This window comes from Hemibagrus wyckioides, linkage group LG03 (genome assembly GCF_019097595.1).
Source record: "Hemibagrus wyckioides isolate EC202008001 linkage group LG03, SWU_Hwy_1.0, whole genome shotgun sequence".
Taxonomy (NCBI): domain Eukaryota; kingdom Metazoa; phylum Chordata; class Actinopteri; order Siluriformes; family Bagridae; genus Hemibagrus; species Hemibagrus wyckioides.
Genome location: NC_080712.1, coordinates 12,415,774 through 12,432,320, shown reverse-complemented (window position 1 = coordinate 12,432,320; position 16,547 = coordinate 12,415,774). Strand labels below are relative to the sequence as shown.

Genomic DNA, 16,547 nt, shown 5'->3' with positions numbered 1-16,547 from the left:
GGCATGGATGCTCTCTGTTTTACCTTTCAGCGTGCTAATAAACGAAATAATTTGATCGTGATCCGAGTGAGCACACTAGTTCTGTAAGGATCGCATCCTAGTAGATTATAGCCGGCGAACAGAGAGATGAGCTCGCTGTTCAGATTAGATTTTTGAAAAGCCACTGATTGTCCAGCTTCACACAGAGTTTGATGTGAGCTAAAGCAATGCAGAGCATTTGCTGGGATTAGGAGATGCGATGATGAAAACAGCGCAGCGCTTTTAAAGGATTCTGGCTCTGTCTCCAGTGCCTCCACTCCTGCCTTTGTATCGGAGATGATGAAATGCTTGATGATGAGTGCTTCTTCGGGGATCTGATAGAATTGCGGGTCTTATCTCTTCCTTATGAAGCCTAGCAGACATCCAGTTGCCTGTCAGGTTCAACTCCTTCCTCAATCTGCTCAAAGAATGGGATTAAAATGTGCTCTACTTTTAAAACAGTGCTGCCTTTCAGGTGTTTGTCTGCTTCTAGACAAACACCAGAAGTTTATGCTTGTTGCCAGTCCTGTGATTGGCAGTGCCGTGGAGTGCACTCCTCCCTGCTCCTGTGCCAGCTTGGCCCACGTGGCTCAGGCTCAGATTGGAGCCGCTGCTCGGCTAATAACATGTCACTGCGACTGCTACATTTTAAGGGGAATTTCTCCTGTTGCTTTTCCCAGTCCGCTAGTCTTTTCATGAGCTAGTGAGAAATGGTCTGCCGTAGCCGACAGGGCAGCCGCAGGCCTCTGGCCCTGCACAGGCCACAATAAATATAATCATTTTCTAATCTTCTCTTCTGTCATTGAACTTGGAGCTGTGCTACACTTTCTCCCTCCCCTGATGTTTCCTGTCTGGTTGTGGTATCAGACTCGTTCATATTGCACCACACTATCCGTCCAGTGAGACTTTGGACCAAAGTAGACATAGCCAGTGATTTAACAACAACATATTATTATTATTATTATTATTATTATTATTATTATTAACATGCAGCCTAAATGCCGAGTTGCTACTGAATTAGCGAGTAGTAGCTGTGAATATTTTCTGCAACATGTATTTGGATATAAATAATGAACTTTAATAATTCACTCTTTCCCTACTTGTCTGTAATGTAATAAATTGCATTACAATACACACTTTCCCTATTTGCTTCTGTTAAGTTGCAAGATGTTCACAGGAAAGGGACTTAACAGGATTTCTTACCAGATCAAACCTCGCATGAGTTAATCTGACGGCAAATTTACTGAGTCACAGATGTTCTTGCGTGAATCAGAACGCACTAATGAGTATCAGACAGCTTACAATATGCGAAAAAGTGCTTCTGAGACAAATTCAGACTTAAGTGGTTTATCTCCGTAGTCACGATGGGATGCAGCTGCTCCACAACAGACAGGAATAAAAAATGACGTCCCTCATTACTAAAAGAAGCGTCACCCAAACCAAAATTTCTAACAAACTAGTTTGTAAATAAAATTTAATTTATGCAAACAAGAGTGTGTCTGCGGTTATGGTGCCATCATGTTAGTGATCTTATTGAGCCAACATATTCATAGCAAGGGTTTCTTCCTAGGTGTGTATGCACGTGTGTGTGTGGACAGGCGAATTCCTATGTGTGCCTGTTTGAATACGGTAACAAAATAACGGCAGCAGGGTAGAAAGCTCGATAGTGCACTAGTGGACGACATGATGCTGAGAGCGTATTGATCCCGAGCTGTTTGAAGCCTTAATATCTGATTTATAGACACCATTTCTACTCATTTATCTAATCAACATGGCACTTCAGTGGCTAAAAGATTTCAGGTTAGACAATCAAGGACCTCCGTGGCTCAACTGCTAAACTCTAAACTCAGTATAGGTCTGAGTTCAGTCGAATAGGTGTTTCGGTTAAGGAGCGGAGACGAGAATGGATCAGATCATTGTGCAGGAGAGTAGGACGGATGGAGGAGAGACTGATTGGAGAGAAGAGGAGGAAGAGAAAGAAAATGGGGAGGATAGCTGTGCTGGTGTTCTGTGACTGCTGATAGCCTTGGTTTGTTTTGTCTCAGTATCAATATTAGGATAAGCACTGGAGGGTGCAACATAGCTCTCACTGGGACTCTGACACTGCTTTGTGTGTGTGCACTTGTGTGTGCGCATATGTGCAGGCATTTGCAAAGGCTAGGGTAATACCTTGTGAAACATTCCTGTTAGCCTGATAAATTAAACGGCTGTCTATTCAATATTATGTTGCTATGACTGATATCTAGAAAGTTGCACATGTGGATGGTTTGCTGTAACATGTTTCCTCTCCTCTCTTTCTCGGTGTGTCTTTGTAGGTCTGATTGGTCGTTGGTCTCCTCACACTTTTACGTTATTAGCTTGCCATCCCAGAGGACAAATCTACTGTCTCCCTGAGCTCCATTAAACTTTAAAACCTCATTCCACGTCAACAAGTACAAAGGAGCCTCCCGTATGTTCTTTTGTCATGGTTTCTGCCATGACTCCATATCCCCCCCTACCCCCTCACCACCACCACCACCAGATGCAAGCTGGGTATTGTGAACACTTACCCTGGAAGTGTCTTGTTCCCTGAGAGTTTTTCTCTCTCCACCCCTGTCTTCACACACACTCGCACATTCTTTCTGTCCTCCTGCTTTCACTGGAACCCTCTGTATACCACCGGAAAATGTGTTTTGATAAGCGACTTTGCTTGTTGTTGTGTGTGTGTGTGTGTGTGTGTGTGTCAACGTATGTGAGCTTTTACTACACAAGAATTCCAACATAAGTCCCAGACAGATCGCACTCACACTCTCACGCTCTACTCAATCAATTTCCACTCTCTTGGGCCTGTCTGGTCTGTGTGTGTGTGTGCGCACATGTTGAATAAAACTGCACACAATGACCTCAATATGTCTAATTGGGAAGACTGGTGGTGGTGTTTCTCAGTTGATATACAGTGTTACCCACTTCACCCCAAAGTGTTTGTCTGTAGGTCAGAGTCTAGGAGAAAAGACCACACACACACACACACACACACACACACACACACACAAACTCCCAAATGAAGCAGAAAGCAAATATTGACTGCCTTGTGGCACAGCTACACAGAGTCATCCGTCAAAGCCTAACCTTACCATCTCTTCTGTCCTCATTACAGAAACGTGGATTTATTGCACATTTTTACACAATTAGAGGAGAAGCGAACGGATTAAGTGACTGACCGAAAGAAAGCCCCGTCCACAGCAAGAAGTAAGAGTCCCCATCTCATCGCTCTTTTGTTTTATCTATCAATGTAACTGTCTTTTAGCGTCTTTCTCCTTTTGTGTGCATGTATGTGGCCTTTTCCTTTCCTACCCTGTGTATTGTCTCTGTTCTTTTGTTTCACTCTGTACTGCTTGTCAGTGTTTCCTCTGCATCTCCATTAAGGGCCTGGCTGTGCTGATGGCTGAGATGGATGACTAAACAATAAGCGCATCCCTTATCTTTCAGACGTGATGCAGCCATAATGATGATGATCATGATATTTTATGTTCTCAGTGACTCTCTCAGTGAAGTATATGTCTATTGATCTTTCTAGTCATCAGTCAGTAGGACTGTATGTATAGCTGGAGTCTTGTGTAACTTGGCTACAAGCTGAACTTTGTATTTCGCCTCTTATATAAATGTTCAAACAGTTGACAGTTTTTTTTGTAAGGGTTAAAGAAATAGACTAGCAGTTATCAGCCGAAGTGTTATCCATTACGCTCTATGTAGAGTTGCATTTGGAAAAAAAATTTCAACCTATTACTAAGAGAAGAATAGAAAACCTCTTTACTCCTTCTAAAGGCACCTTTTGGAGCGGCCAATAAGCATTTACACGATACATTTTTATAGAAGGCTTTTGTGAAAAATTGTGAGTGAAGAACAGGGTTTCTTAACCTGGTGGTTGCATCATGGCCCTGGGGGAGAAAAGAGAGGAAGTACTTTTTTAAAAAAGTAAAAAGTATATTTATTATGAAGGCTGTATGCAAGGGGCAGACCTTACCTACATAACTCATCAAAATAAATTTCTGAAAATGTCACCACCATGGTAGATGGCCTAAATGCTGATAATGTTGATTAACAGACATATTATATTGTCAAAAGTTTTGGGACACCCTCCCACATCATTGAATTTGGGTGTTGTCTTTCAGGGGTTGCGCTCGGCCCCTTAGTTCCAGTGAAAGGAATTCTTAATGCTTCAACATACTAAGACATTTTTTGACAATTTCATGCTCCCAACTTTGTGGGAACAGTTTGGGGATGACCCCTTCCTGTTCCAACATGACTGGGCACCAGTGCACAAAGCAAGGTCCATAAAGACATGGATGAGAGAGTTTGGTGTGGAGGAACTTGACTGGCCTGCACAGAGTCCTGACCTCAACCTGATAGAACACCTTTGGAATGATTTAGAGCAGAGACCGTAGGCTATTCTAAAACAGGGACGTCCGCCTATTCATGCACATGAATGTAATAGAGTTGGCTCGGCCTTTGCAGTTATGACAGCTTCAAATCTTATGGGAAGGCTTTCCACAAGGTTTAGGAGTGTGTTTATGGGAATTTTTTTTTTTTTTTTTACCATTCCTCTAGAAGTGCACTTGTGAGGTCAGGCACTGATGTTGGATGAGAAGGTCTGGCTCGCTTATGACGGGGTGGGAGATGTTTCCTAATTTTACCCAGAACAAGGTCGCGCTAGGGAAGGAGGTTAAGAACCCATGGATGATCGTCTTTGTAAATGAGGCTTAAAACTCATCATTCATTCTCTCAGACCTGAGATTCCTTGTGGTTAGTAGCTCAAAACAATGAAACCTCTGTTTCTATGAGGTAACAATCATTTAGTGGAATTATGAGTAACTTTTATCATTACAACTTCTGCAAGACTGTCCTTTAAGCCTGTCTCATCCTAAGACCTGTACTAAAAGTGTATAGGTTATGAGGACCGTAGTGATGATTTTATATAATTAAGCAATCACATCTTTCAAAATATAATTGACTGCGATTGTCCTTAGATTGAAATGAAATTAAGGCAACTGTAAAACATTCATCCTATTATCACTTCCAGTCCTGACGCTGCCACGGTCATCAGTTAGCTGGGAGTGTAAGAGAGTAATTGGCCCTGCACTCTAATTGGGAATGAATGTATTACTCTCTTCTCTGTCAGTCAAGTGCTACACTAAGCAAATCTGGGCATCTGTGAGCTCATATGTGCAGAAAAGGACAGGTAGTGCTTTTTCCCTCAGCGTATTCAGCTGCACTGTGTCGCACCACGAGCTGCAGAAAAGATGCACATGGCTGGCTGTGTGTGTTTCAGAGTAAAGCATGTGTTAGCCTTCACTTTCCCTGGTTGGTAGCTGTTATGTTATAGAGGAGAGCTTGTGGGAATTGTCACTAAAATTGGGAGAATGTGGGGGGAAAAAATTATTCGAAATTGCTTTTTGACACCCAGTACAATTTGCCTGCGTTGAAAGTTATGAGATCCATTGTGTTCTCTTGACTGTGGTGCTGTTTATTAAAGTGCCTTTTCAGACAATTATATGTGTGGACCTGTAGGGAGAAGTCTGTGCTCTCTGCAAGCCCCCAAACAACACTGCTGCTTTATGTCTTTTAACTGAAATTACACCTACTCTTACCTGAGCAACACAAAAGAAATTGCCCTTAATTCACTCTGCAGTCTTCAGTAAACATTGTTCTTATTTTGGCTGCTGTCTGTGTTTTTAAGGGCGCAGGGCACAAAGAGACAATCAGCAAACAGCGATAGGGTTGGCTGCGATAAAAGCTAACTTGATTTGCGGTTATTTGTCTGGTATCTCTCACATCAGTCCAGTCTTGTTGGGAGTTGTTGTTTTTTGTCTGGCGTTTGTAGAGCTACTTAGACCTCTAGTCTGCTAATTTGTCAATGCCAAAACATTTCACTTAACCCAAGTCTCTGATCTGTTGTTTTCCAATCTCTCTTTGTTAATGACCTCTTATCTCTAGGGGGGGTGGGTGAAAAATAAGTCCGTAACACAGCACTACTACACCATGCACATGTAGGTCCCCAAAATCTCGAGCATGGACCATGTAATTGCAGTGATGTGCATCAGCATCAAGGTGGAGCAGGAAGTACGCTACTATAAAGCTTGTAGACACCTGATTACTACAGCCCAGTCCATCCTTGAACATCTTATTTCACATCCATGGGCATTCATTTTGACTTGGTGCCCCTTTGCTTCTGGGGAGGCTTTTCACTAGATTTACTAATATGGCCTTGGGGATTTGTGCCCTTTTAGGCTGAATCACAAGTGCATTAATGAACGAAGGCTTTAATGTTAGCCAAGTAAACCTTGGGTGCATTCGGAGTTTCCTGTTCATCTCAGTGGTATTCAGTAGGGTTGAGGTCAGGGCTCTGTACAGGCCACTCAAGTTCAACACCAACCTGGTAAAGCTTAATTTATAAACATATATACACATACCTGCAATATGTCAGAGATAATATTTTGCCATGTTAAAGGGTTTCACCCTGTTTAGAGATCGTAATCATTTAAATGATGTTATTGAAGTTTTGCTTCTTGCTGCATTGTACATCTTTTCAGTAACATCTTTATTGACCCTAATCTCGTGTCCTCTGTCTCCTGTGCCGTATTTGAAAATGCCACATGACCATCAGCATCTAGTTTGCTCATTTTTATGCAGTAACTGAAGCATGCCAATATTACATTTTACTATGGAGGCTTTGAAATTATATGATTATTATACAGCTGTCTAGAAACACTATTAATTACAACGTGGCAAGTGTCTTGAAAAATTACATAAAAATTAAAATCTTGTGTGCTAACTGAGCCCAGGTATTCACAAGCCTGTGTGCTTGAGCAGCTTGGTGTTTTCAGATTATTTTTCTGCAGTTTCTGAAATGTTGGGGCTCAGATGGAGGGGTAATGTTCATCACCAGCACCGTTAGCCTCTCGACCTCCATGACGGAGGTAGAAGTGCTGAGTACGGCTCCAACTGTAGCGCCCAACCGGCTTGATTGATGGCTCCTTCAGTCAGATGAAGAGCTGTCAAAAATGTCCCCCCACCACCACCACCTATTGTTCCCCTTGATTTTGAGTGACACACTGGTGATGCTGAGGTGTGGGGAAAAAACTCCTTGCCACTGTGACGAATCTTGATTTCTCAATGACAGAACGATAATGCTGTCATTCCACATGTGGTCTTGTAGGAACAGCATGCGGTCTTGTTCAGACAGCAGTGGTCCTGGATATGTCATTGTGAGCCACATGGCAATGAGATGTGTCATTTGAGATCACAACTCTCAGGTGTGAGAGAGAGACTGAGAGAGACTTAGAATCTGTGTGTATCTGGTCACAGTAGTTCTATAGATCTGTGCATGCATAGGATATGCATGTGAGAGATGTTGATATGTTTATGTGGTCTAGTTGCTGCAGCAGGCATCGCCAATACAAACCTGCGAGCTCAGTGTCTTTACAGAATGTGGGGGTGTAGGCTGCTTTTCCGAGTGCTGCAGTGTCAAATGCCTGCTACCTGCCACTGGAGCAAAGTGTTGGATCTGTTCTTTTCTGTGCATGATCTAACGGATATCCATGGTTGGCTAGTGTTGCTCTTATCAACTGTATTAGAGAGGAAACTATCCTTTACTCAGAGAGCACGGCCAATTATACCTACTGGCTGAGGGTGACGCTGGCTTCCTCTGGTTTTTACCTCACATCAGGATAAAACCAAACCCTAGACCAGGGGAGTCCAGTGGGTCTTGATGCAAACCTAGTGAAAGTATTTCAGCAGATTGCACTGATAAATGCTTGTTGAAACACAGTGGACATAGTTTAGTGACTCTAGTTATCTAAACCTGAACCATTGTTATTCAGTGGCTTTCATTTATGTAAATTATTTAGCTAAAGGCAGCTGATCAGATCAGACTCTTATTATGGAGCAAGAAACATGAGCTGAGAAAGCAGCAAAAAAAAAAAAAAATGCAAACTGCTCTACAGGACACACTTTGCTTTATTGAATTGATGCATAGGTTTAAAAATTAGTGGATAGAAACTATGCACATTTTCCTACTGTTGCAAATTAATGGTGAATCCATGGCTCTAGTCAAAAGCAATAACATGAAGTGCCACTAGGGAACAAAAACACAACCACTTCGAATTGTCTTTAGTTATTATTACGAATTAAATATTATCTGGCATCACCATACAGTCATGTTAGTTGCTTATCCAGACATTTATAATAAGGAATTTTATTTAATTGGACCTTATTAAATTGGAAATTTTAGTCGAATAAATTTTAGACAGTTGTGCCACTCAGGAACAATGGTACTGCCAGTCCTGCCAGGAAAAGGAGCAATCCCCTTTAAATCGTTCCTTCTTTGTGCTCTAATTAGGGCAGCTGCATATAAGCTTGAGAAAGAACCACTACTCTTACATAGAGTAAGCTTGAGGATATGGATGAAGGAGGGGGGGGGATTCACAGTTAAATAAAGCACCGTCAGGTTGGGAAAGAAAACTCTATTACATGGCACATGGCTGCAGTTTTCCTATTTTAATCAGATTATGTTTCCTGTTCCCTGCAGACTCCCAATGATCAACTTGGCATTCACCAGGGCCTTGCATGAGCATCGTCATCAGAGTTGGTATGTCATTCTGCCTGTGTGTGCGTGTGTAAGAGGGAGAGTTTGTGCTTGTGGGGTCCTTCGGGACTTTTGTGCGCTTAGTGGAATGGCTCATAGAACAAATTGAGAAACCTGGCAAGCAGAGGGTTGTTGGAAAAAAGGAAGGGCCTTCCAATGACAGAGAGTGAAAAGATATCACCCGGAAAAACGGTGCCAAAGAAATTTTAATTGGAGGGAAGAGGCGTACTTGTTTTGGGGGTTGGTGGGTGGGAAGCCTAGCCAAGAAAAGAATACAGACAACAGGGCCTTCTTCAATATATATCTTTTTCTCCCCTCTCCTCATTTTCTCCCACACCTACCAGTGAAGATGTTTCTCATATGTGTTGAGCCTGCAGTTTTTTCAACAACACAGCCTGTGCAATTGATTTGCCAGCACTAGCATTGTAGCCAGAGAAGTGCGAGCGATGCGGGCTGTGTGTAGTACAGTTTGATTTTGTGCGTCTTGGCGGTATGTAAGCAGAACAGAGCGAGGGATTTTGGGCACACACTACGTTCGACTGGGAGGATGGCTTTGTTGTCGTTGTTGTCGTAATTTTTTAAGCATTTCAGCTCGTCAGTTGCAATCCCTAACCAATTAAAAAACAAATTACACATTAAAAAAAGCCCTCTAAACCGTGTTGCCACAGTGCTGGTGATGAGAGGTTGCGGTTATTGGCCACTGAAGTGCTACACTCTTTTTCCCTTTACTCTCGTACGCTGCCTGCTTTCATAATCTCGTTCCTGTCCAAGCAGTGTGCAAGCATATATGAAGTCAAGAATGAACTCTCACATGCTAATTTGTAACGATTTATTTATTTATTTATTTATTTTTCCAAGAAGCGGCGTTCCATCACTGTGACGCCGCATAAACGTCTTTCATTATTGAGCTGTCAATGCGAGTTGCTCTGTTAAAAATAACAATGGTGCTATCTTGGCGTCTCCGTGTTACCCTTGTCAATAGTAGTGTAATCCAAATCTATAAACGGCTCACTCTCGTTTTACACCAGCTCCATTTACACCAGCCGGCAAGCTCGCAGTGTCTTCTGTTTAAATTCAGTGAAGCTTAATTGAGTTTTACTAACACACACAGACTTATTGCAGTAGTTCTGCAGTGACATCTGGAACATGCTGGTGGCGCACACGCACTCATAGACAAACAAACAAACAAGGCAGTATTCTGCATTTCCACAATGTGTTAATTGGTTGATCAACTCCGCTTTCCAGTTTTTCACTTATTTGCTTGACTCCTCTCTTAATGTGAGGACTGATTGCTTGGCCATGACTCTGTTTCTCTAGTCACTAATAGTGCTTGTCCTCCAGGCAGTGCTGCTCAGAGCTGCAAATTAACCACGTTGTCACTATTTTCCTCTGCACAGAGAGCCATATTTCACCCAATTACCCATGCTGAATTTGTTTGTCTTTCTCACAGGTATGTCACAGTGTGAGTTTGTTGCATACATGTGGAGCAGGATCCAGTGCAGAATTTTGAAATGTGAAACTAAATATCTGTGTTTAGTCCTGTGATGTAGTTAAAATCCACCCTCTTTAATTCAGGCTCAATCAGACACACAGCAGCATTAGTGTCGAGTGGAATAGTTCTGGTATTTGTTTTAAAGTATTTAATTTCAATGAATATTTTTACAAAATGTCCTCTTCAGTAGTCACCATACAGTAATTTCCAGAAGTCTCATGCACTCAAGCAGGATACAGACCCGATTTCAGATCGTTTACAGAGTCATGCCGTGGCATGCTGTGCTGTATTTTGCCCTAGAGCTCGAGGGTCCAGCACTGAAGACCTCAACACAGGGAGCTCGCACATTCAGGAGTCTTTTTATTTTATTTTGACCTCTTCTCGTGGGTTTTTCATCAAATCTTTATCATCACAGCTTTATTTAGCTTGAATAATGACCACCAAACTAACAGCACTGTGGAACACTGTACTGGTTCTTTGATAGACTATTACACTTACAGATAAACATTTAAAAGGATGGGATAGTTCAGGATGTAACATGTTATACGTAGTGTACATACACTATATTGCCAAAAGTATTCGCTCACCTGCCTTGACTTGCATATGAACTTAAGTGACATCCCATTCCTAATCCATAGGGTTCAATATGACGTTGGTCCACCCTTTGCAGCTATAACAGCTTCAACTCTTCTGGGAAGGCTGTCCACAAGGTTTAGGAGTGTGTTTATGGGAATTTTTGACCATTCTTCCAGAAGCGCATTTGTGAGGTCACACACTGATGTTGGACGAGAAGGCCTGGCTCTCAGTCTCCGCTCTAATTCATCCCAAAGGTGTTCTATCGGGTTGAGGTCAGGACTCTGTGCAGGCCAGTCAAGTTCATCCACACCAGACTCTGCCATCCATGTCTTTATGGACCTTGCTTTGTGCACTGGTGCACAGTCATGTTGGAAGAGGAAGGGGCCAGCTCCAAACTGTTCCCACAAAGTTGGGAGCATGGAATTGTCCAAAATGTCTTGGTATGCTGAAGCATTCAGAGTTCCTTTCACTGGAACTAAGGGGCCGAGCCCAGCTCCTGAAAAACAACCCCACACCATAATCCCCCCTCCACCAAACTTTACACTTGGCACAATGCAGTCAGACAAGTACCGTTCTCCTGGCAACCGCCAAACCCAGACTCGTCCATCAGATTGCCAGATGGAGAAGCACGATTCGTCACTCCAGAGAACGCGTCTCCACTGCTCTAGAGTCCAGTGGCAGCGTGCTTTACACCACTGCATCCGACGCTTTGCATTGCACTTGGTGATGTATGGCTTGGATGCAGCTGCTCGGCCATGGAAACCCATTCCATGAAGCTCTCTGCGCACTGTTCTTGAGCTAATCTGAAGGCCACATGAAGTTTGGAGGTCTGTAGCGATTGACTCTGCAGAAAGTTGGCGACCTCTTCGCACTATGCGCCTCAGCATCCGCTGACCCCGCTCCGTCAGTTTACGTGGCCTACCACTTCGTGGCTGAGTTGCTGTCGTTCCCAAACACTTCCACTTTCTTATAATACAGCTGACAGTTGACTGTGGAATATTTAGGAGCGAGGAAATTTCACAACTGGATTTGTTGCACAGGTGGCATCCTATCACAGTTCCACGCTGGAATTCACTGAGCTCCTGAGAGCGACCCATTCTTTCACAAATGTTTGTAAAAACAGTCTGCATGCCTAGGTGCTTGATTTTATACACCTGTGGCCATGGAAGTGATTGGAACACCTGATTCTGATTATTTGGATGGGTGAGCGAATACTTTTGGCAATATAGTGTATATTACAACACTGCTGAATGCTCGACTCTGGTCGGAAAGGGTGTATGATCTCCTCGTCATGCCACCTGTTAGTGGGTGGGATATATTGGGCAGCAAGTGAGCATTTTGTCCTCAAAGTTGATGTGTTAGAAGCAGGAAAAATGGGCAAGTATAAGGATTTGAGTGAGTTTGACGAAGGGACAAACTGTGATGGCTAGACGACTGGATCAGAGCATCTCCAGAACTGCAGCTCTTGTGGGGTGTTTCTGGTCTGCAGTGGTCAGTATCTATCAAAAGAGGTGACGGAATACACAGTGCATGATGGGTCAGGGCAGTTTTGGCAGTAAAAGGGGGACCAGCACAATATTAGGCAGGTGCTCATAATGTTATGCCTGCTCAGTGAAAATATACATCACTAAAATGTGTCATGTGTCATTCAGTAATAACAAATGAAACATTGGAATTGTTCGCAAGTCACTGTGATGTGTGTGAAATAACACACTCCAGATGTGCAATTATTTGACAGAAATGAACTTTGGGTGTTATTTTTATAACAGCATGCTGTTTCATGTTTTATTCTGCATGTATACAATAGGCAAAGAAACAGGTGAAGCTCTTTTTGGTGTTTCATGCAGACAGTTAGACAAAGCTGTCTGAAATCTTATACATAGCAAGCAAAGTCATTACTAAGAAACAGAACTGAGAGTAATAACTCCTTAATCTTTGACCTGAATGGAATCCAGACTCCAGCATCTGAAGCTCTAAGTGTTGAATATAAAGAAGCTATGGCTCAGAGCACCGCTTTTAACACTAGCACTTTACCCACAAATGTTAACACGGCCAACGCTCGATCAAACCTGGTGACATTTTCACACTGTGGTCTAACGCATAGTGACACCTCTCAAGCGTTTATAAATTATTTACAATGCTTATGTTTCTATATTATTTAACTCAATATGTGACTAGTACAATTCGATAACTAGGTTGTGAGCTAGTTGCACTCCAGAGCAACTTTTCATTCCCATCACCAAGTGTAAGGGTTGAGATTGGTCATCAGAGTGTGTGTTTGAGACCACAGCAGTTGTTGTGGGGGAGTCACATTTGGCGAGTTACCATCGTACAGAGAGGGTGCAGGCGTCCTCCAGGCAGTCAGAATGAAAGTGATTCATCTGTTGCGTTAGTGTGGTGTGAAAGCTCAGCTTGAGATCAGAGAACACGTTCTGTAACCTGCATTAACACACACGCATTATAAGAGAGACGACACCTAAAATGGGGACAGAATGAAAGGAAAACCTGGACTTGGGGGTTAGTTAAAACCAGGACATTAACCTCATGGTTGTTATAAAATGGAAAAGATGCTACAGACTACAGAGAACCCAATCATGGTGAGGTGTTTTGTTTTTGTTTTCATTTTAAAAAAAAATACATTTTATGATGTTTTGCCAAACTCAACAAACTGGCATCAGTGGGTGGAATCGTGAGAGGTTTGGGAACATGAAATCAGCAGCAGATGTATACATTTATATAACTCTGTATGATCACACAGCATGCCACCTAAGAAGAGTTCCAAGATTTGAAATATGAAATGATAACATCTTTCAATGCAAGACTGGATAAATCAGTGGCTGTATGTGTGTCTGTGACCTTGTCGACCCCTAGTCTTCTGAGAATAGTAAATTAAGTTGTGGCCAGGGCAGGAGGGTAAATGTGACCGCTGTCGTGAGGCAGACATCTAAGAGGAGATGGGCAGGAGGTCATGTTCAGCTTGATGGACTTTCTTTGTCCTTTCAAGCCACCGCTCCTCGTTCACTCTGTCCAGTGCTGATAGTCGGAGCACTGTATTCGCCAAGAAACGCTCTTGGCGTAAATGTATACAACACTTTACACTGCAGGGATAAACAGTGTAATGGAGTGGAGAGAAATATTCTTCAGGCATGCAGCAGGACAGAAGATTATGAAGGTTGCTTGTTCCACCATCAGGAAGAGACGTATGAAAAGCATTTATATCGAGTTATGAAATAAAATCAAGGCATCTCTTGACAACCTTCACTTTCAGACCGTAGTGGACAGGATAGAGCATAAGGTCTATAAAGCATTGCTCTGTTGGGGGATGTTGTTCCAACAACAGTCGTGAATAATGAGCGTTATGGCTTTGAACTTGGCGTTCTGGGAGCTGTAATGGTGAGAGATGTAGCTGGTTCATGTTTAGGCTGGTTGAAGATCAGTTGTACCGATGCATGTTGGTCCATTTGCAGCACTTTGACTGCTTGCTGGGAGGCCAGTTGCTGTAGTCAAGTTAATAGATGTGCAGGGTTACTGCAGTAAAAGATGTGCCTCAGGTAAAGGATGATTTATACTTCATCAGAAGCCAGCAAACAAAGCCTGGAAGGTTTAAGGTTTTTCCAAAAAAGAAGCAGGTTCTTAGTTATTGGTAAGTTGTCTGTCAGACTCAGGTGTGAGAAGGAAAAAAGTCATAATGATGAGTGACAATTTATTCTTTGTCGGGGTTTTTATTAAAATGTTTGTTTATTTTGGCAAAGGTGTGGTATAGGATTGTAATGTCTCTACTTGGTTATACTAGCTATGTATTAAAAATGTATTCAGTTAAAATTACTCTTCAATTAATGTTTCTTAACATATTGCATCTTTCAATGATTCCACTTATAAATCAAATCATTGAAAACTACTAGATTTAAAAAGTTTGAACATGTTTGAGAGCAAGTCCAAGCTCCCGCCAACACCAACCAGCCTGCTACTGGCCATTGCGAGTATTTTATTTTATTTTTTTTTGGAAAGGGAGTGTATAGCAGCCTTGAGGCACGATGCCTGAATGACCAGCAGTCTGGTCTGTGAAGGTCAGCTCCCTGTCAATCAATAGCCCAAGGTTCCTGGCATATCTTGCAGATGGGCTGCGGCCTTTGAGCTCAGTGTTCCCTCATTAGTGACTGCCAGTGCCAGAGGTAACAACACTACATTACCTCTCTCACACTCTCCTTCTCGCATCCATTTCCACTCCACCAGCTTTTTATGGTAATGTACAGTAGTTCAGCCTCTCACTCTGGGTTATCTCTCTGCTCGGGTAATGCGGGCTCTTGTGCTCAAGCTCGTCTCATTAGCATCTGCAGTGGAGCTACACATGGATCTATGAACTCGTAAGTGCTGAAGGTCTTATTTGCACACTACAGGTCATGATATTAGCGAGGTCGCTGAAAGAAACCAGACAGGTGGTCAGAAATTGTGCCGTCAGATATTTTAAACTCGTTTTACACACACACACACACATTAATACATACACACACACGCTGATGCATACACACACAGTGGGTGGCCTGCTGCAGATGCTGTTGGTTTATTGTCTAAACAGCCGCTGTGGTGTGGGCGGGAGAGGCTAACCCTCAAGGCAGAAAAACTCTAGCACCTTTTGGACAAACTCAGCCTTGCTTCTTCTACATAAGCACACATATAAGGACCTGTCATCAGTGCTTTTTCAGCTGGCTTTTGTGTTCCTTTCTTCCCTCCCAGATGCTCAGTGCTGATATATCCCCATTTGCCCTTCTGTTCGCAGCGCATACTTCTCCTAAGCCTATGACCTTTTCCTTCACTCCTACACTCTGCTATTGCTCTCCAGTTAGATAACTTTTTTCTTTTTTTTCTTTTTTTTTTTTTTTTGCCCAGACACGTTATTTTGACATCCTGGATGGCTGTGTCTATCATACCCCCTACTAGTGTGCCAGGTGACCAGTGACACTCTCACACAAGCAGTGGTTTTTAATGAAGTGCCAGCTTCACTGATTAACCATTGATTCACTTTAATGAGAGAGGTTAACCTCCTGCAGCTTCATTTTTTTTCTTTTTCTTTTTTGCCTAGTAATAAAGACTGTTTATTATTTTATCTGCTTTTCCTCAGTCACACTGCCTGTGGTGATCACCATATACTCCCGTTGGCCACATTATTAAGAACACCATGACAATACTGACTAGGACCTTCCTTTGCTATAAAACTATTTCGTGGCATGGATTCCATGAGGGGTTGAAACATTCCTGTATAATTGCTGCAGGTTTATATTTACATTTTATTGAAGCTTCCACATCCTTTGCCTTGCCAAAAAAATAGTGCTTTATGCATGCTTCATGCCATGCAACTGATATCATGTGTAGGCTACATTAAAAACCTGTTATTGGCGCAGAAATACGTGAGAGATAATATGAAACCGTAGACTTATGATCTTCTCTGTGAAACTCTGATAGGAACACACACAGCGAGTGAGAGATGTAGTGAACCTGCACTTCACTGTCAAGCTGTTAAAATAACAGCAATACCTCTGCCTTTTTTTTCCTTTAATGCTTACTGTAATTTCCATATATGTAGAGCTCTTAAACCAATTATTGACCATCTGAGCGTCCCTACACCATCAGAATGATTCTCGATCTTATATACACAGAGAAAGACTTTATCCACATGTTGACTGGTAACATCTGACACAAATGGTGCAGATTTCTTTTAACATTCAGCAGCCACACACAGGCAAATGTATAATTCATAACCTTATACTGAGAGTTTTTAAATAGCTTTCAAGATTTTATAATAATAATAATAATAATAATGATGATGATGATAATCAGAAA

General features: G+C 42.3%; 1 protein-coding gene across 13 annotated transcripts in view; it reads left to right on the top strand.

Annotated features, from left to right (window-relative positions):
* Positions 1 to 16,547, top strand: part of ndst2a (N-deacetylase/N-sulfotransferase (heparan glucosaminyl) 2a) — a 114,300-nt gene that overhangs the window by 74,739 nt on the left and 23,014 nt on the right. For 6 of the 13 annotated variants that reach the window (XM_058382369.1, XM_058382341.1, XM_058382359.1 and 3 more), the window contains 2 exons: positions 3,155 to 3,246; positions 8,585 to 8,644. The gene's annotated coding sequence lies outside the window, so the exon portion shown is untranslated. The remainder of the gene's footprint in view (positions 1 to 3,154; positions 3,247 to 8,584; positions 8,645 to 16,547) is intronic. The other 7 variants (XM_058382442.1, XM_058382434.1, XM_058382399.1 and 4 more) reach the window with 2 other exon arrangements.